Source organism: Rhinatrema bivittatum, chromosome 3, assembly GCF_901001135.1.
Source record: "Rhinatrema bivittatum chromosome 3, aRhiBiv1.1, whole genome shotgun sequence".
NCBI classification, from domain to species: domain Eukaryota; kingdom Metazoa; phylum Chordata; class Amphibia; order Gymnophiona; family Rhinatrematidae; genus Rhinatrema; species Rhinatrema bivittatum.
This window is the reverse complement of record NC_042617.1, coordinates 152,551,013-152,572,085: the sequence shown is the minus strand read 5'-3', so window position 1 is coordinate 152,572,085 and position 21,073 is coordinate 152,551,013.

Below are 21,073 nucleotides of genomic sequence, written 5' to 3'. Positions count from 1 at the left end.
TTTCCCTCTCCCCCCAGCCAAAATCGTCGTTAAGACCATCGATCACACTATTCACACCCCTAATTGAAAACAACAATACCTCTTGGAGACATAGCTGCTACGGATTATTATGATTAACTCATGTTACTATCTTTGTGAGAGAAAGCAAGCATTCTGTGTTTTCTGTGCTAAGAGCAAGGTCCTGTCTGTAAAAGGAAGAGCTTGGAGGAATGCAGACACAAACAGGCTCAGTGTTTGCTTAATGCAGATAAGCAAATACTGAGAAGTGTTGATGCAGACAGATTCAGTTTTTGTGGTTTGCCAGCCAAAGAGAAAAAGCCTACATCTCCACATCTCATCCTTTCCTTTATATTTTACAGAAAATCCTTACGTTGCGATTTAGGTAAAAGTATGTTAGCAAGGTTGGGCAAGCATTGAATACAGCAGCAGCAGCAATATATTAAAACAACAATACAAAGTAATACAATGAGAATTGTCTTTCTGAGACCTGCCAAGTCAGGGAGCCAGGACCATAGCAAGTCCCAAAGGGACTGGGGTTCGTTATTGGATAGAGGGCGATCGGCTATTAGAGTCTCCATCTGCTCAATAGTGTGTGAGAGGTTAGCTTTAAAATCAGATATATATGCACAGCAATGCACATACACATCCTTTAGAGGCCAGGATCATGTCTAATGCATAGCGATTCTGCAATACTACTTCTCTCAATTGTGAGACCTCTTCTGTGAGGAGTTTTATGGATTTAATCATACGGTTGAATAGGGCTGTGGTCCATTTGGCAAGGGTGCATACATCTCGGTAGTTTAGTTCTGCCCCTATTGGGGGAAACAGGCCCCTGTAGACCATGGTGCCTGTGCCTTGCCCAATTGGGTTTTGAACTGACTCTCTCTTGTTTCTAATTCTACCCTTGGGCAATTTGGTAGTAGTATAAAAGAATGGCATGATGTAGCCTAGAGTACATCTACCTGTCCATCTTGCATGGATTCTCATATAAGCCCTGCATCCACACAACATCCAGATGCTTCCCAACACATTGGTGGATGTGTTTTGCTTGTTTGGGGTTTGTCTTACCATTTCTGCTATAGTGTTACACAGATTGAATCCTTCTGTGGTTGTGGGAGTGGGGCAACCCTGTCCAACTGAACATCCTGTGAGCTGATAGTTACACATAAATTTTGTGAAATTGTGCATCTAATAAAGGAAAATACTGATTGCAATCTTTGAGCAAAGGGGTAATACATTCTCATCTAAGCAAGGGAAACACATCTAGAGCAAAACAAACGCAAAGAGAAAATCAGGCAAAAAGTAGCAACAGTTCAGTTCATAATGATGGCTGCAGGATGTCCTCTGTGGCAAAGGCATGACTTTGTGGTAAAGGCATGGAAAAGGTTTGATGGGATGATTTCTGAAAATCAATGGGGTATTCAGTTCTTTCAGTATTTCTTGGATATCAAAGCATAGCCTCTTAACTCTTTATTAAGTGAGATATGTGTGTTTTGTGGATCAAAAAACCTAATATGAGAGATTCAAATTCAAATTAATTAATGAGAAGATTTCATCATGACTATAACTCTACTATTATTAATCTGTATAATGTTTTCCCACTTTATTATTAAATAACAATGAAGAAACAACTTAAGTGTACAGACAATTACATAAAAACATATATTTCACTCACAGCATTCTTCAGGTGTCAGGACATACACATAGCACAAAAAACAAAAGACAGAAGACAAACAATGAACACATATTTTTGAGCTAAAAAAAATTAAACCAAAAAGTGGTTGGAAAATGTTTTGCAAAAAGTGTGGAAAGTGTTTGAAAAATGTTTGGAAGTTGTTAAAAAAAAAGTAGAATCGATCCAGTAGAAAACAAACATTCAGCATTCTGTTTAAAAATGAAAAAAATAAGGTGCAAAGTGTTCATCTTCACATCTCTCATGCCGGGAAGGCTGTCAATCTGGAAATATTAAAATCTGGCACACAGCAAAAAATTAAGGTAATGATTAAAGTGAAATTTTCTTTTTAACCTTGGAGAATCAATTCTACTATACAATTTAATAAAATCAATTTGGATTTGCAAGAAAAAGGCTTGGGGGGGGGGGGGGGGGGGGGTTGCTTTAGATGTACCAACCCCTATCAGTAATTGCTTGTCAAAGAATAGGAATCGTAACTTTTTCAATGTCTCTCTGTACTTTCAAAACAATCTCAATTCTTTGTCTTAAAAAAACTTTTTCAACTCCGCACTTCCTGTACTGGCAAGACACAGAATTTTTATTCACTGTAAAAAATTAAACTTTCTTGCTAAATTATGGCTATTATTTCTTAATATCTTTAAATTCTTCAGAAATTGTTTCTAAACTTAAAGGATTAATTCATTGAATGGAGTTCTCTCCTCTGTTTATTTTCTCTTGAGAAACTGCTGTTCTGCATTCCTACACTAGCCCTCCCTCTCACTCTGTCTTTTTGTTGTTAACCCTTAATTGCCACTCGTAAGGGGAAGGGAGAACTTTTGAAAAAAAAAACTGATACTTAGTACTGCTTGTAACTTTCCTGTATCTGTGATATAATAAATTTAAATGTAATGTAGAATGCTTTATGAAAAACAATTTACCAACTTAAAGCTAACAGCCAGTAATGAAACAGAATTCTGCGAAAGGGAAATGAAAAAAAAATAAAGGACAGATTACACATGCATATAAAATAAGTATCTCAATTATTGAATTGCGTCATTAATGCAAGCGTTATTTGCTTCATGCTTTAACTCTACATAAACTGCCTGCTCTGTAATACATTCTGCTTCTAGTTTTTTGTTTTTTTCTACTACTGAGATAATGGCATTCCTAGGGGTGGGGTAAGCTTGGTCACCCAGCGTCCCTGTGCATACAAGAATCGGTTCCTTTGTATGCTTCCCTTCCCAGGGCATTTCCAGTTATGAGGGCTTCCCTTTGATATTCTGAGTCCCAAACCACATACTGAGCAGGGGTAAGGAGCATACGGGCCAGATCTTTCCAATCCTAGGGAATGAATTTATAGCATTCGCAATTCCCGCTAACATCCCACGAGAATAGGTGGAATGAATGCCGTTCTGTGATGCTCTTGCGAAGATCCCTTAAATAGTATAAGATAGTGCTGACCACTGATACTGAATCCCACCCTGGGCATTAGGGACCTCCATGATGGGAAATGCTTGAAACCCCTCCAATAATTCCTCTCCTGTGAGATTTCCTTTCACCTGTTCTTGGGAAAAACCCCATGCAGACCACACCACATAGGTCGTTATGTGAAGCGGCGTTTTTGTGGATGGTAATTTATCTGGACAAGTCGGTGATACAGAATCAATGACTGTAGCGGGCAATGGCAGCTGGGGGGTACAGGGAGCTCGTGGATGGTGATGGGGTTGGAGGGGAAGGTGGAGGGAAGTTAGTGCCTTTGATTCAGTATCTTTGGTTTCCTGGGATTCTTCCCCCGAGGCAGACTCGGAGGATGCCATGGGAGCCTTGGTTAGGGATGGTGCCTTGTGAGTGTGTGTCCCAAATATTCTATCGCTTCCATGCATTTTTGCCAAAGCAATAGATGTTGTATGGAGGCACGTGGGGGTGCGTGCAAGGCATTCCCTAAGTTGATCCAGTCCTGGATATCCAAAGTACCAGCCTCTGGATACCACGGGCACCGGTTTTCTATTTCTTTCAACATATTTTCTATTTCTCCTAGCCTGGTGTTAATTGCCTCTCCTTTTGAATAAAGAAAGGATTTCTTACTATTTTCTGTAACTCTTGTGATGAAACTTCTGCTGAGCTAACAGTTCCCTCCCCCTACTCACAAATGTGGGAGCGAATTTCGCTGAGGCAGTGCACCTGGGCTCTTCCGGCCCGGATGAGTAGGGGGATTCACCAGGCTGATTTAGGTAAGGAGATAGTGGGGTTGGGAGTTGGTGCTCTGAAGTTAATAGGAGTATATCCAGCTGCCTTTAAAGGCTGGTCACTAGCAGGATATGCAGTGGTGTAGGATGGATGGGGGGGGGGGGGGAGGGAGGGAGAGGCATAGGGAGGTGCAGTGGAGATAAAGTCTCCTGCTGAGAGAAAGCATCTAGGACTGGCATACATTGTCAGAATCCTACTCTGCTTTTCTGCTACTGGTATAAGCGTTTCTGCCTGTGTCGGTTCTGAAACCATATCTAATATCTATTACAAGGTTTGACTACCCCTTATTAACCTCTCGCCCTGTCCTCTGACAGTCGCTCCAGCTCCATCTTCAGATTGTCTCCTTCCAGTCTCACCTCCTCCTCCTCCTTGCTCTAGCTGCACTGGTTCACCAGGGCTTCCAGCAGTTCCAGGATGCGGATGATTTTAAACTGCAGCTCGGAGATTCTGCTGGCCTACCCCTGTGAGTCACCTCCGATCTTCAGCAGATCCCTGCCGATCATTGAGGAGATGTCATAGACGTCTTCCACTGTCAGCTGGAAGGGATCCTTATCCAGGGCCAGGTCAAGATCCTCCATGGCAAGTAATTATGTCCACGTCAGGGTTACCAGATGTTGTAATGCGAGATGCACGGAAGCAAGAGACGTCAGACAGGATTCTAAGGAAGCCAGGAAGCCATCCCGAAGTCACTTCAGGCAGGCCCTTTTATTGTCCTGCATTACATATTATTTGCGTATACAATCACATCATTGATAACAACAATACTCTCGGAGACATAGCTGCTACGGATTATTATGATTAACTCATGTTACTATCTTTGTGAGAGAAAGCAAGCATTCTGTGTTTCTGTGCTAAGAGCAAGGTCTGTCTGTAAAAAGCAAGAGCCTGAGGAATGCAGACACAAACAGGCTCAGTGTACGCTTAATGCAGATAAGCAAATACTGAGAAGTGTTGATGCAGATAGATTCAGTTTTTGTGGTTTGCCAGCCAAAGAGGAAAAAGCCTACATCTCCACACCCAAATCCAGCCACCAAGTCCCACAGAGCCTTAAGGGTCACCGCCTCAGGGCGAGGTGGGAATAACAAAAGACTTACCACTTTCAGCAACCACAGCTTACTGGGGGTAAACTAGGCAGAGTAGATCCAATCATCAGTTCCCAAATTCAATAGGCCTGCTATGGATATGGCTCCAATGGCAAGGAAGGCAGAGCCAGTCCAGACAGTGAAACTTCGAGAAGGTGCCACCTCCACTGCAATTGCAATCAGTGCGTCATCGCTGTGCAATGTGGGAATGCTCTTTTGAGTGTCTTGTTGTGCCGGAGTGGGGCGAAGGTCTGGGCTGAGGGAGGCCTCTTCTGCTGGTGATTGCAGTACTCCCTCACCCCGATGCATATCAGGGTCCTCAACTGCCAAAATCACCGCTGGCTATGTCATATAGTGGGTGATACTTGTTGTCCAGATGGAGGAAGAGGGTCTGAAGAGAAGACCCAAACCTTCCCCTTGCACTTAGAAGGCATTCCAAGCAGGAACAATGGTGAACAGAGAAACAATCAGGACAACAACACTGCACAACCTCTCTATGCCGCCATCTTGCCTCCCTCCGTAAGAACATTTTTTATAATATTGATGGCAGTTATAAAGGAGCAGGTATTGAAGCAATAACCTGAGAAGACCTATTATCAATAAAGGATTTAGGTGAGGAGATTCAAAATATACAAAAGTATTACCAGAATAATGAATTATACATTTAGAAGGGTACTTTAAAAAAGGTACCCCGATCCCAATAACAGAATTTCTAGCTGGAGGAAAGCCTTCCTCCGCATCTGAATCTGCTTACAAACATCAGGAAACACTAAAACTTTATGCACACATGAATATAAATTGTCTATTACAAAAGAAAAACTGCAAAATAAGATTTTTTTCCTCCTCAGATGAGCAAGCAACCAATAAGGTTGTCCCGATTTTTCAATAACATCTGTAAACTGCTCCAAAAAAATGTGTCAAATTCAAAACAAACAATTGGTTCTAATTCACCAGTCTCCTCTGGAGCTCCTTCTCTTGAAAGGTAAATAATATGTTTTAGTTACAGAAGGGAGAGAATCTTCCGATTTCCCAAGCACATCTTTCAGGTATATATTTACTGAGTAACTCCAAAGGGGATAAGTGTGGAGACCTGGGGAAATTGAGAAATCACAAATTTAATGCTCTAAATTTATTCTCTGAGAATCTCAATCCCTCCTATACATTGAGAAATTATCTTTAGAAGCCACCTAAAATCTTGAAGGGAATTGTTTTGGGACTACAAAAGCTCAATTCTCTGAACCTGAGGTTGATTGAAGCATATTTATTTGTCCATTAGAGACCTCCAAAGACCAACTATAACTTTCCATACATTTTATTTATTTATATATTTATTTTTTATTTGAAATCATTTATTAATTGCTTTCCAGACAAATCTTTCAAAGCGATTTACATTAATTTTTAAAAAATCAAAATAATAACAAATGATAAAAACAAAATAAAACATAATTATCATAAAACATTTAAACATAAATGTTAAAACAATAAACTATAATAATCCAGAAGAGCATAACTATTCTGAACTATATACATAAAAAATTCAGAGAGGGCCAGTTACCAATCTGCATCTTATCATTTGCCATCATAATTAGAATCTAATAATTGTAGGCCATTGTCATAAACCATGTTTACCGATCTTTACGAAATTTAAACCATCCTTCTCTTTCTTTAAACTTAAGCTTTGCCTGTTAAAAACTGGCCCTCTCTGACACTGTTTTAGGCACATAAGTGGCGTTTTTAAAATAGCCCCAACAGGCATGCATGTAATGCTCTGCATGGATCACAATTTTATATCTACTTGCACCTGCATACCTAAAATAGGTATAACTTGGAGGTGGAGTGTGGGATGGGATTGGGATTTATGTACATACTTTCACTTTTGAAAGTATGCATGTAAATCCACATGCACAAAGATCTACTGCTTTCATCAGGTGTACCTCTGTGCATGCATGCTGTGCTGGAATTCACGCACACCTGTGAATTTTCAAAGCAGATTTGCATACTTAAATCGGCTTTGAAAATTCTGGCTAAAGACCTCAGGTAAAAAGTACCTAAAGATTTTAACCTATATGAGCTGTTTAAGATTACCTTTAAAATGTACATGGTGACCTAATTTAGCTGGAGCTCAGGACCTCTCCCCCATGATCCAATACATAAGAAAAGCTATCTCCTCCAAGCCTCAATCCCCTACCTTCCTTGACAAAATCCAGGGACCGTTTTCCCTAAAGCTGTGCCCTCTTCCCTCATTCCCACAATCTTCTCTTCTGATCCCCCACCCAATACTCAGTGTTAAAAAAAAAATAAAAAAATCCCAAACTCCAATCCCTCTCCTGGTACTCACCGGATTAAAAAAAAAAACCAAAAACCACTCTTGTTCCCCCAACCTATGATATTGAAATGCTTAATGCCCTCCTGAGGACTCCCAGGCCCTTCTTCCCTGGCAGGATGGGCATGACTGCCTTTCTGCTGGCTCCCCTGCTGCATGCGGACTGAGCCATGGAGCCGGCAGGAGAGCTGTCATATCCCCAATGATGGGGAAGAGAAGACTGCTCTGGAATCATTATAAGTTACAGAGAAGTGGTGGGTAAGAGGGGAATCTGGTGAGGCGGGGATGGGGCACTGAAGGCATTGAGCATCAGAGGGGATTTGGAGTTTGGGAGAACACTGAATATCCTTTCCAGTAAGTAATAGAAGGGGGGTGGAGGCTTGGGGAAATATGGGGTTTATTTTAAATTGATCATTGGGTGCAAGATCAGGAGGGGTATTTGACTTGAGGACTTGTTTTTTTTCATTACTTTGGGTATTGGGAAGGAGGGATTCGGATCTGGGCTTTGGGGAAATTTTATTTTTATGGGTATCAAGAGGGAGGGGCAGGATCTGGAGCTTGGAGGACATAATTATTTTTTTTATATGAGTAACCAGAGGGTAGGGGAAGATCAGGCAGGTTTTCAAAGGACTTAGAAGATTACTGATGTTTTTCAGTACTAACCGGCTAAAGGGGCCTATTTACTAAGCTGCACTATAGCAATAAGGTGCATTATTGAGCAATTGATGAGACCAATAAAGCATACTAGTTAATGGTAATGCTTTTTAATCTGCAATAATGCAGTTTAGCACACAAAATAATCAGGGCCAGCGCGACTTAAAATAATCAGCTCATTTTTATGGGAAAAGAATAACCCTGCTTTTTGTAAATTTTGCAAGCCATTTTAGTCTCAAACTGTGTAGTTAACTGTCTCTTGAAAGCATTGCCAGGATAACATTCCCGATGATGCCTCAGGGGTAAGCAGTTAAATGGACCTCAAGTCCAATTAGACGCCTCTGCATCCCCCTTGAAAAAATGTCTGTGGTGATCCATGGGCCCATTAATTTGACCTTTTAATTATTCCTGCCCCTCCCCCCCCCCCTTTTAAAATATTCTCCCTTTTGGGATAGCCTTCTCCACCCCTCCAGGCCTCCCTTTGCTTACCCCATTTATGTGTCTTCAGGGAGCAAGAGCAAATCCTTACTTGCTCCTACTCCGCCACTGCCATCGATCCTTGCTACCCTGTGCTTCTCACGTGTACATAAACTATTAACTACAGGTCCTGCTACTAGAATGCCAGTTTCTAGCATTAGCCCTGGAATCTTTACTCCATCTCAGATTAGGAGTTAAGTTTCCAGAGCTAAAAAAAACCCCAAGGTAAACCAGCGCATCCCTCCGCATTGAAGGGTGATAGCTAATGTAATCCCTGGCATGGAATTTCCATGCGAGGGCGCTAAGTTAAATGCACATTTTTGTGCATACATTTTTTGTGCACAAAACTCTTTGCTGCATTGTAGGTAAGGTTTACACACTCAAAAAAAAAAAGTACACGCAGCTGCAAGCTAAACTGTGTTCTCTGCCAAGCATACCTTATTACATCTGCCTCCTGGATAACAAAAGGAAGACAACAAAAACTGGTTTATATAAGGAGTAATTCTCTATTAATGGTGTAGCGCCTATGGCTGCATCTGGGCTGTATCTTCAGTAGAAGACCTAGGGAGATTGGATGGGTCAGATCGTCTTTATCTGCCCTCACCTATTATTTTACTATGGTAATATATAAATGGGGTCTAGTCTAAAATCCTGTATTAAAAAGAGTTTACTTTTTTATTGTCCAGAGATATCCGAGGCCTTAGCCATATCATTTAAATATAGGTGGTGCTTCTGTTTTGTGTTGGTTTTTTTTTTTTTTTTGCCAAGGTCAATAAAACCTTTCTTCCAGAAAATGTTCTCTGTCCTCTCATCACATGCTGGAGCCAGGTGTTACCTTCTGGCTATTTTGTGGGTCCCCAGGCTTGATCCCAGGCAATCACCATTATCTTTCAGTACAACAATTTATTCTTCATCAAATTAGCTGGGACATCATGGGAATCTGTTTCTCTTTCCCAGAGCTCAACATTTGCAGTGAAAACAAAGCACAAAGCCAAACAGAACCCTAACCACCCCTGGGTTATAATATACATTCTGGGGGGGTGGGGGTGGAAGTTAGCTCCAGTAGTTGCAGATAAGTGTATGCGGGCACTTTTGGCATGTCTATTTTATGCTAATTGTGAAAGAGAACAGACCCAGCTAACATCTTTTGGAACATTAGTGTAAAGTATTTTCTCTAAAAGCATCCATCATTTTTTTTGCACCTGCTATGCTGTGAAGCAAGTTAAGTACAAAAAGCATGCACACTTTTGACAATGCCATGTTATGTATGCTGTTTTCCTTCCCTGACCTAAATATGTCCCAGGAACGCCTCCTTGCAATTTGGCTACAAGTACACGCATTATGAAAGTCTGCATGTTCTTTTGCCAAGCAGAAATGGGCAATTATCAGACAGGGCAGATGCGTTAATACATTTTAACACTGATAGATTGCATTCAAAATTGGATTTGGATTTTAGATTTAATTACTTGTCTTTCCCAGCTCAAGGCAAGTTTCAATCAGGCACAGCAGGTATTTCCCTTCCTTAGAAGGCTTACATTCTTATACCTGAAGCAATAAAGGAATCAGAGAATGAGGTAACTTGCCCAAGGTCACAAAGCCCATCAGGAGGAGAAACAGGATTTGAGTTTCAGCTAACCTGCTCTAACCACTAGGTTGCTCCTCCAAAATTACAGCTTCCGCATCTTAGGTGAAGTAACCACATCCAGATTAATTTTTTATAACTGCTTTGAATCTGGTTGGGTAGCAGAAAATCTTGCTGCATGTTTCTTGTAGCCTTTAGGTCAGTTTTCTCCTAGGGTTGCGCATTCATGTGAAACAAATGCATTTTTCATAAGGAAAACGTTACTTCCAAAAAGAATGAAAATTTTCATTTGCATTCATTTTTAGAAGTTTGTGCAGCATTTGTAGATACGTGTAGAAAAATACACATTGGAGATAATTTTTAAAAGGATTGATGTGCCAAAAACTGGGATTTACATGTGTAAATGGGCTTTTGAAAATTGCTATAATATATACTACTTTTATGTAAATAACTCCTTTGAAAATTCACTCCATAGAGCGTGCACATTGGTAGTTGTCTGTACAAATTGCTCATTTATGCACACAATTTCCGCTGGGCATATAAGGTGCTTTTTGAGCATGCAACTATGCACTGCATGCATAAACTTTCATGAATAAAAAAAAAAGCCCCAAACAAAAATATTAAACAAAAAAAAGTTATCGAAATAACTTCAACAGGAAACTTCTGTTTTATAGCCTCTCTAATCCGACTTGCTTTGCTTTGAGATGCGTTGGTAACATTTCTAATAAGGGATGCCACTTATATTTGGGTGGTGAGGAATCTGTTTGCAGCCTAGGATTCCACCCTCCCAGATTCTTTTCCTCCTATGTGCTTTAGAAGAACTTAATCTGTGAGCCACATACGTTTTTTTTTCCTGGGGGTTAGAGCTTCTCTCCTAATTACCAATTCCCTGCTTTTGTGTTTGGCTTCTCCTCCCTGTTCTACTTTAGGAAATAAACTCCTGTAGGCGTTGACTGACATTTCTGTCACTGAGAGCTCTGTTACAGTCCCAAACTGGGGTGATTTGGATTGAGCATGCTGCAAAAATAATTTTACAGAAAGGTTTAGATTGAAGTCATGTATAATTTAGAAAGACATTCTTAAAACAATGTTCAACCCACAATAATTAAGACTGACTGCAAAATAAGTTTTTGTTTTGGATTATCATGCTAGGTAGGATGGGAAAAATTACAGCCATATGTCAAAACAAGAAATCTGAATTCTGCTGTTGTGGCAAAAGAAAGTTGTTGGTACGAATAAAATACAAACTAGAAAAGTACCTTTCAGAAAAGAAATTCAGCAGAAAAACTATTGAAAGCTGTGTTAAAACACCCAATGAGACGGAATTGATTGAATATTTTGTAGCTGCTGTTTAACATGCTGTAAATCTAAATTAAATATAATATTAGAAGTATTTATTTATTTAGTGCTTTTAATATACTGTTAATCTGTAATTCATTCTTAAATGATTATGCACTAATACATGTAAGGTTAATGCCATGCTGAAGTCGAGAAAATAAATTTTGTTGGCGAGGAAATGCTTGCAGTTAAAACTATCTAATAAGTTAATGTGAATAATACTTTTGTAACTTCCAAAGCTCTCTTACTTCTAATTAAGGACTGTTAACTAATAAAATTGAACATTCAATTTTTGTATAGGATTTTATTACATTACCATTTTACGGCTCTTCAAATCTGCACTAATATAAGTTTCACACATAATACTGGTATGTTCGAGAACTTTCAAACATGACCAGAGGTGAAGGGAGGAGGACGGACAGGAGAAGAGAGGAGAGATGAGAAGGAAGAGAGAGGAGGAAAGTAAGAGGCATGCCAGAGTGAGATGAGAGCAGAGGAGAAATTAGGAGAGAGGGAAAGTGAGAGAGTGGGACCGTGAGAGTGTAACCCCCTTCAGCACCTCCCCACAAACCCCCTCAGCTACCCCTCACACACCCAACTCCCCTACTTACACCACCTATACATACCCACCCAAAGCAACTGCCCCCACACATCCCTTCAAAAACACACAGATATAACATAACACTTGCCCCTTTACACACACACACACCACTACCTTCTCTTCTCTCACATACATGCCATCACTCCCCCCCTACACATAACCCTATGCACTCCCACACACATGCAGGAGTGAGGGAAGATGTCAGGCCACAGCAAGGCCCTTTGCCTGTTGAGCTCAGGGCTAGTAATCGTATCCTGCTTTATGTAGGCACATAGAAAATCTTCAGAGTAGTTTATTTGTTCTGATTGGTAGGAGCAATTTGGTAGTTCTGATTGGTAGTAGTCCTTATCCTATCTGTGGCCACCTGTAAAGTACATAGGCTGAGGACACCAGGGGAGACAAGCTTGCAGAATGGTCATTTTCCAAGCACAGTCCCAACCTGTTAGGTCTTGTCAGGTTTCATGCCCTTGTCTGTCCACATGGCTGCCATGACTTGTGGCCAACATAGCAGAGTTGCTGCCCTATAAGATGGGTGCCCTGTGGTGTTTGTGCATTTTAGACATTGTAAATACTGAGATCAAGGCAGGTGTGATGGTAGACTGTCACTCATCAGATCTGTGCATAGCATTAAGGCTAGAGAAGATGCTGTCAGCTGATGACCTCATGAACAAACTTGGGAACTCTCCGTATTTGGCCCGGATATTCCAGAATTTTGAATGAACTGCTGGGTCTCTGGGACAAGACCCAAAAACCTCATGTGCCGTGCTGCAGAAGGCTGGAAGAGAATGGGCCTGGAGTAGCACAGGCTTGAAGGAGGAGTGTCAGCACCCATGCCCCTGGAAGATGACATGAAGCCCAGTGCTGCGTGGCAAGAATGAGATGAGCAGAAGCGTCACCTTCCCCTACAGGAAACAAGAAACTGAAGATGCAGGAGGAGGAGCAAAAGTGTTGGGTCGCGTGCTGAATATAAAACAAGGGCAGAGCAGGCCCAATGCTGCAGGAGGAGGAGGAAGTGGAGTACATGTCCCATGGGCCTGGGGAAAGAGGAGGCTCCTATGTCTAATGAGAACTGAGGTGAGAAGAGAGAATGAGAGTGCATGTGTGTATAGAAGAGGGAGAGAAGTGAGTGAGTGTATATGTCTGTATGCATGTATGAGTGTGTGTGGAAAAGGGAGAGGACTGAACATGCATGTGTGTGTGTGAGTGCATATATATGTATTGAAGAGGAAGATAAGTGAGCGTGTATGTGTGGAAAACAGAGGATTGAGTGCATGTATGTATGTGGAAGAGAGAGAAGAGAGTGTGTGTGTGTGTGTAAAAAAGGAAGTAGAGTGAGTGCATGTATGTGTGTGTGAGAGTGCATGTATATGTATGGAAGAGGGAGAGAAGTAAGTGTGTATGTGTGGAAAATAGAGGATTGAGTACATGTATGTATGTGGAAGAGAGAAAAGAGAGTGTGTGTGTGTGTGTGTGTATGTGTGTGTGTAAAAAAGGAAGAAGAGTGAATACATGTGTGTCTGAGTGCATGTATCTGTGTAGAAGAAGGAGAGAAGTGAATGTGCACGTATGTGTGTGTGTATGGACAAGGAAGAGAATGTACTTGTTAGAATGCACTTGTTAGAATGTACGATATCCTACCTATACATACCTTATTTTGTGCCTATTTGTAAACCGTTGTGATGGTACATGACTTAGCGATGGTATAGAGAAGTTTTTAAATAAAATAAAAATAAAGAGAATTGAGTGAGTGTGTGAGAATGAGCACGTATATGTGTGCATGAACATATGAGTATGCTATTGTGTGGAGAGAAGGCTTCTACTGCCCTCGCCTCCTCCCCCACAACAATCTCAGGGGCCGATGCAATACAGCCGAGTGCACTGTATAACCCACAGTCGGACATGGATTAAATAGGTGCCAATCCACCCCCTAATGCAATAGGGGGATTAGCGCCTATTTAACGAGCGTCCGACGTGGAGTGAATGAGATAGCCCTCATCACATGCAAATTCATGTGAATGAGGCTATTACTCATTCACTTCAAATGCAAAAAATAAATGTGTGTCTCAGATGCACATTTATCGTTCAGCTATTAACGCCTGCCTGGAGCAGGCGTTAATAGCTGAGCGCATTGAAAAAAAGTACAGAAAAGCAGAAAAAACTCCTTTTCTGTACTTCTTTAAAAGTAAAAAAAAAAAAGAAAAAAAAAAACCTCAGCCTGCCACATTGAAGACCGATGCCGATATGCTTGGCATTGGTTTTCATAACCGGCTGGCTGCGTTAAGAAAACTGATGCCGAGTTTATCGGCGTCGGGGTTTATAACTGGCAGACCACCGGTAACCGCAGGGTCGCGTTAGCTAGGAGGTGCTAAGGTCATGCAAGCGACCCTAGCACCTCCTTGCTAGCGTGACCCCCTAATTTGTTTATAGCCTGGTGCCCCTCTTTCAGGCGCCATACGCACATTAAGAAAGCGGGCGCTGAAAAGTCAGCGCCCACTTTCCGCGTTTATTATAGCATCGGCCCCTCAGGGTGGCAGGAAATCAAAAGTTCCCAGGTATGCTCAACAACATATAACAACAAACCTCTTTCTGAAGCCTGCCACTGTGAAAAATGTATAGGTCAACAGCTCCTTGAGGTATCATGTGGTAGGCATGGTGTCTTTTTGCACTTTCATTATTGTTATGTAGAAAGATAAGCATTTTAGAGCACTTGACGCTGGGAGGGGCCCATGTCTGAAACAAGACAAAACAGTAGGGATGTGAATCGTTTTTTGACGATTTAAAATATCGTCCGATATATTTTAAATCGTCAAAAAATCGTTAGGGCCACGATACAATACCAATTCCCCCGATTTATCGTTAAAAAATTGTAAATCGGGGGAAGGGGGAGGGCAGGAAAACCGGCACACTAAAACCCCCTAAAACCCACCCCCGACCCTTTAAATTAAATCTCCCACCCTCCCGAACCCCCCCCCCCCAATGCTTTAAATTACCTGGGGATCCGGCGGTGGTCCAGAACGGCGGCGGTCCGGAACGGCCCCCTCAATAGAATCGTGTTGTCTTCAGCCGGCGCCATTTTTCAAAATGGCCGCCGCAAAATGGCGGCGGCCGTAGACAAAAACGATTCGACGCAGGAGGTCGTTCCGGACCCCCGCTGGACTTTTGGCACCGGCAGGAGATCGACTGCAGGAGGTCATTCAGCGGCGGTCCGGAACCCCCGCTGAACGACCTCCTGCAGTCGATCTCCTGCCGGCACCATTTTCCGTACGAAAACGATTCGCGGCAAGAAATCGCTCCCGGAACCCCGCTGGACTCCCAGGAAAACTTTGGCCAGCTTGGGGGGCCTCCTGACCCCCACAAGACTTGCCAAAAGTCCAGCGGGGGTCCGGAACGACCTCCTGCGTCAAATCGTTTTTGTCTATGGCCGCCGCCATTTTGCGGCGGCCATTTTGAAAAATGGCGCCGGCTGAAGACAACACGATTCTATTGAGGGGGCCGTTCCGGACCGCCGCCGTTCTGGACCACCGCCGGATCCCCAGGTAATTTAAAGCATTGGGGGGGGGGGGGTTCGGGAGGGTGGGGGATTTAATTTAAAGGGTCAGGGTGGGTTTTAGGGGGGTTTAGTGTGCCGGCTCACGATTTTAACGATTTTTCACGATAGTTTACACACCCAAACGGCAACAATACGATTCCCTCCCCCTCCCAGCCGAAATCGATCGTTAAGACGATCGAGGACACGATTCACATCTCTACAAAACAGTGAGCATATATGCTTCTGACAGATGTCTGTCAGGTTGCCAGTTGTAGACAATCTTCTGTGATTAGTAATGACTGACTACCTCATTAGCAGGTAGGTACAACCTTGGCACCAGCATAATTGATGGTTGATGACGAACAGGCCAGGAACAGCAAATTCAGACCTCAGTAGGGAACCAAAGTGCTGGATGTAATCTGTAATCAACAAAGTCCTAACTGATGTGTGTGGTCTGTTTGTCTGGGTGAGTGACGTGCTGTGTTAGCCTCTGTCTACATCTGTGTCTGGGGTGATATTAGGCTCATAGTTATCTTTCTTACAACACCAATGCATGCACCAGAGCATGCACTGTGTGTGCTTCCAATTCGCACACACTAGCTTTTGATACAAGCGATCCTGTGCTTCTGTTCTTTATGATGGATGCTACAGCTGTTAAAGTGTAGGTGGGGAGAAAATGGCTTCACATATTGTACCCAAATATTCTACCTTGGCCTGACACTGTTTAATCATTCAGTCAAGATGGGGGCTGAGACAATTGGCTGCATCAGAGCTCAAATATGCTGTGCCACTTTACCGGATGAGTAGATATCTGCCTGTAGTGTTCACCTCCTTCCCCCCTGGCACCAGAGGCTCTCTCACCTAGTACCTGGAGTGGGCCTATTTGTATTGGTATTGGGAGTGTGCCTGGTTGGAAGAACTTCAGTTGCTGGGGAGATTATGGGCTCCGCGCGTATCTGCTAAAATCCAGCTTACTTTTGCTGGCGCTATTTGAAAATCTACCCCTTTGAGAATAGCCACTGCCATTATTATTTATTTATTTATTTTAAGTTTTTTTATACCGATTTTCCTGCATAAAATGCATATCAAACCGGTTTACAATGAAACAGAATGAGCAGGAAGTAAAATTCCTTAGTCTAATACATTTAAACATCAATAATGAAATAATTTTAAACAAAGCAAAAAGCTAAATAACATTAATAAAAGTTAAATTATTAACATAATAATATTCCATGTTACCATTAGCAATGGTAACATGGAATAGACTTAGTTTTTGGGTACTTGCCAGGTTCTTATGGCCTGGATTGGCCACTGTTGGAAACAGGATGCTGGGCTTGATGGACCCTTGGTCTGACCCAGTATGGCATTTTCTTATGTTCTTATGTTCTTAGCCCATGCACTGATGATGAGACCGCATGCTGTATTTAGTGTTCATGTGTGACAACAGTCCTTTTAAAGATCACTTTCATTATTCCAGCAGGAGGTCACTTGATAAAATTCAAAGATGGGCTTACTGCATCTCCTAGCCATGCCACACTGAAACCCTGCAGCTTCAAAGATGCCCACATTTTGAAATCGAGCAGCTATGTGGTATTGGGTTTCCACAATGCCACAAAACTCCATCTGAGGATGCTGACACCATTGTTGCCAGACAGAACGCGACCATTGGTGCTGCCTTGAATTCTTTATCCCCTTTGAAAGTCTTAATTAGACAAAGAAGCAATTGTGTCCCCTGGTATACACTAGTATTAAGAAAGCTTGTGTGAGTTAGGTGGCACCAAGAACCTTTGGCATAAATTAGTCAGTATTTGACCTCAGATCCTATAGGCTAAACCTATAATACAAAGAAGATTTACTTTGCCACTTGGACCCAGCCCCCCATCTTCCATCCTCACAAGTTATTTATACTGTGAACTTACTAATGGTCCAGCCTAAACCTGACATTGCTAATATTTCTTCTATAAATTAAATTTAAAAAAAAATTATAAATAAGACCTGCGAAAACTTTGCCCACTTTATCTCTGAAAAGATTTCCCTAAGATACAGGCCCTGATCCCAGTTTCTAATCTTTGCCAGTGCAGTCTACCCAGGATAGCTTTCAAAGCCATGACTGCCACTGAAACTGTTGAAATTCTCACAAAGCTGAAAGACAAATTCAGCCCTATGAATATGGTCTCTTTTGTGCATCTGAAAATCAGTAGAGAAGGCATTATCACATTTATTGAACAATTCATTAACACCTCCTTATCTGAAAGCCATCTTCCCAGCCTGCAGAAGATTGCTGCAGTGCATCCTGTGCTAAAATAACCTAACTTTGATACAGCAGTTTTAAATAACTTTTGCCCAATTTCTTCTCTGCATTTTCTGATGAAAATCACTGAGAACGTTGCCCTCAAACTATTACATCAACTGAGCATTTTGTCTTTCTGCTGTTTCCTTCAAATTGCTTACCTTTGCGTTACTGCTTTTTCTTCTGGATTCTGATGATGCCTCCTAAATGCAAGGTCAAAGTTCATATCTTTTCTGAGGAAACTTCTTTGTCACTGGTTCAGCAGAATCTTGGCAATTTCCTGGAGATAGCTTTGGGTTCAACGGAGGAAGATTCTGCTGCTGAGGTCAGCGTGCGAGCAGGGCCGGTGCAAGGGGATTTGGCGCCCTAGGCGAGCCTTCTCCCTTGCGCCCCCCCCCCGGTCTCGGCCCCGACCCTTACCTCATTCTCGATCACGCCCGCTGACTGGGGTTTTCTGGGTCGCACTGCTTGCGGCCTGCCAAACTCCACTCCTCTTTGCCACCACTTGCGGCTCCATATGGCTCGCACCCAGTGGCGCACCAAGGGTCTCCGGTGCCCGGGGGCCAATGCATGTGTGCCTCTCCAGCATCCCCCCTTAATCCTTCTTGTACTAATGCTTAAGGTCACAGAAAATCAGTGGTGTCTCCAGACAGAAGAATTGGGGGGGGGGGGGGCCAAAATGACATTTCTTCATCTCACCCACCTCTATAGCATGGATCCTGCTTTAAAATTGGTTATTAAAAAAAAGTGTTAATAAAAAAGTCCTCTGCGTTATTTTAAAAAGCTGGCCAGTTTCACACTATAAAATTATGTTGATAGCCTCAGTCAACTGATTCTATGTGGCTATGAGAGTGAAGTCAGGAATATATAGGAAGGACAGAAGGTCAATATAAATCCTGTACCTCCAGTTCTGTAACTCTGTGCATCCACTGAAATTCCCCCAAACAATGGAGCTTGGATGTTTCCCTTACAGCTCATCATACTGAAAGATATTTTCAAATTCTGGTGTCACTTCACAGTAACAGCAGCACAAACAGCTTCCACTGCCAGGCACATTGTGAACTAACACAAAACACCACAAAAAAGACACTCAAAATCTATACTGCAATCCCATCATAACATAACAGTAATAACACCAAGGACTCAAACAACAATAACCCTACCTGTGAATAAGCAAGGGTAAATATTACACTGGGTCCTAGAATACCAATACACCACCTACTGAGGAAACAAAACAAACCCAATTGCTATAGATCTCTATACAGACACTATATGATAGCAGAATCTCTCATCATGGTCACACACACAGAGCAGAGACAGACCCTCACCAAATACAGAATACAAAATAAAGGAGCACAAATTAGAAAAACTGAAATGGAAACCCCAAGAAGCCAGACTCTGTGTATTAACAATGGAAAAACAGAACCACCATTCTTCATAAAACAAATAAAATCAAGAAACATAAAGCATCAGTTATAATAGTAAAACCATACTAATAAAATAATATTTTAAAACTACTGATAAATAGAATTTCTATTAATTAAAATCATATACATTTTTTACAATTTCCTAAAACCAATAAAATATTTCAAAACAGCACATATATCAAATAACACACAATAATTAAAACTAATAAGGATTTTAAAAAGCCCCTGCTGTCCATACATGGGAGCTCTTGATTGAGGTTATCCTCTCTCTCTCACACATACTCACATGTCCATTCTCTCTCACACATACACTGTCACATACATACACATTCATGCTCTTATACCCAACCATAACCTCTCGCTCTCACAGACACTGACACACTCAGGCTCTAAGGCACTCTCTCCCCCTCCACACCCCCCCCCCCACAAACTCTTACTCCCCTGGATTTTCTCATACACACTCATGCTCTCACTGGCTCCCTCACATACACACAAACACACACTCCCAGGCAAGCTTCCAATCGTTCTCACACAAACACACACACACAGGCAAGCTCCCAGTCATTCTCACACTGACCCCCAGGCGGGCTCCCATTCATTTTCACACCACTCCCTCCCCATCCCCCAGGCATGCACACATTCATTCTCACACCCAGACCCCCAGGCAGGCACCAATTTATTCTCACACACACACACACATACAGCACAAACAGGCAGGCATCTATTCTCACACATACAAACCCCAGGAAGACACCCATTCATTCTCATACACAGACACACACCCTCAGGCAGGCACCCATGCATTCACACACATACACCGCCAGGCAAACTCCCATTCATACACATGCACACACTAAAGGCAGAGACCCCCCTCTCTTTCTTTTGCCAGCAACCTCAGAGCCTCTCTCATTCCTCTGCTGGCCACTGTCACTGTTGCTGTATGGCTATTGCGGAGGTGCTGATTGCTACTATTGGCACTGAAGCCCATTCTGCTGCCTCCTCTGTGCAGGCCTCATGGTACATTGTGAGATCCGCATAGAGAAAGTGCTACTCTTGCACATTCCCAAAGATTACATGTTCCAATCAGTAAAAAATAATTTATTTTTTTTTACATTTGCTGTCTGATCTTAGTTTCTAATCAGTTGGTCACAGGCTTTTTTTTTTTTTCCACCTTCCCTTTCTTATTTTTTTGCCAATTCCTTTTATAACATATTTCTTTTCTCTCCATCTGTCTTCTTCCCTCAAACACACAGTCAGGTTCTCATCTCACATGCTTTCTCTCTCTCTCACACACACACATACACAGGCACTCACTCTCACATGCTCTCTCTCATACAATCATGTATACACCGTCTCTCTCTTGCACATGCTGTCTGACTCTGGCACACAGGCTCTCTCTCACTCCCACATGCTGTCTTGCTCAAGCACAGGCTCTCATTGTCACATGCTCTCTCTCATAAATCATTCATACACACAGTCTCTCACTGGCACATGCTGTCTGACTCTGGCACACAGGCTCTCTCTCACTCCCACATGCTGTCTTGCTCAAGCACAGGCTCTCACTGTCACATGCTGTCTCTCTCACACACACACAGAGGCTCTCACATGCTGTCTCTGCAAACATTCAGGTCCTCACTCCCACACACAGTCTCTCAACTCATCTCATACACGCCACACATACACACTGTACAAACCCTCAGTCTCTCTCTCACCTCTGGGCCTCCTCTTCACGGCCGCTGCAGGATGGGCTCTGTAGCGGCCCCGGACTTCTCGAGCCGTGCTGCTCCTCTTCTGTACGCGGCTGATGCTCCTCCTCTTTCCTGCCCGCGCGGCTCCGGCAACATTTTTCTT